Below are 1,022 nucleotides of genomic sequence, written 5' to 3'. Positions count from 1 at the left end.
GTGGCGGTGCTCGGCTTGGGAGGATCCCCTTGGTGGCATCTCTTGGCGGCGGCGACGACAGCTGGGCCACCCTCCCTCTCCGTCATCAAACAGCCACCGGTGCCTCCTGGTTCTCTGGGCCTTCAACGCGGGGGCGGAACACGGTTTTTGGGGGGAGGGGGGAGGGGGGAGCTGCAGCCGGCACGGGCGTCGGGCGTGGCCATGGGCCACTTCTCCACCTTCCCCTTCCCCCGGTCGATTATGGTCGTGGCCCTTCTCAAGGCAGGTTGGTTGCAGGTGGTTGGGGTCATGGATCTGGGAAAAGTCGTGGTTTTTGGTGGCTTCAGGGTGGTCTCATGGCAGGGCTGCGGCCCTGGCGGTGGGAGTCGGGTTGTTCATGGGTTGATTACGCGGCTCAGATGCGGGCAGGCAACCATGGCCGCTCGGGCGGCATGGCTGCGGATGTTGGCGGACCGGTGTGGTGGCGGAGGAGTTGAAGCACGGGGGTACATCACCTACCCAGTCTGTGCACTGGTCGACGGTGACGGCGTCTGTGGACATCGCGTCCCTCCTTGAGGCACCGTCTTACTCCAGCTGAAAACTTGATCTTCGGATCAGACGGTAGCGACGTTCGTGGTCGTGCCCTTCCTGGAGGCACCGTCTTGGAGTCCTCAGTACAACGTGTCCGTCGCACATCCTCCCTGACGATCGCTCCTTGTGGTGGTGCTCTCTGTCGGCTCTAAGTGAATCCGTTTTGCTCATGTTTTAGGTGCTTTGTAGTCGTTGAGGTTGTGTGTCGGTGCCCGACATTCGTGTATTTTGCCTTGGGTGTGTGTGGCGTGCGTTTGTATCGGATGCTTTGATGTTGTGTTGGTGATTTATAATATAACGCGGGGGAAACCCTTTTTCATCAATAGGTAAACTTGTCCCGCAAAACATTTGCAGGATGAGTATACGGGATCTATTCTGCGCCGGAGACGTCGCGACACCGCAAATTTTCCAGAGCTTTGTAAATTCTTGTTTTTCGACAATATAAACCGAAT

This window comes from Triticum dicoccoides, chromosome 2A, assembly GCF_002162155.2.
Source record: "Triticum dicoccoides isolate Atlit2015 ecotype Zavitan chromosome 2A, WEW_v2.0, whole genome shotgun sequence".
Lineage (NCBI taxonomy): Eukaryota > Viridiplantae > Streptophyta > Magnoliopsida > Poales > Poaceae > Triticum > Triticum dicoccoides.
Note: the sequence above shows the minus strand (reverse complement) of the source record.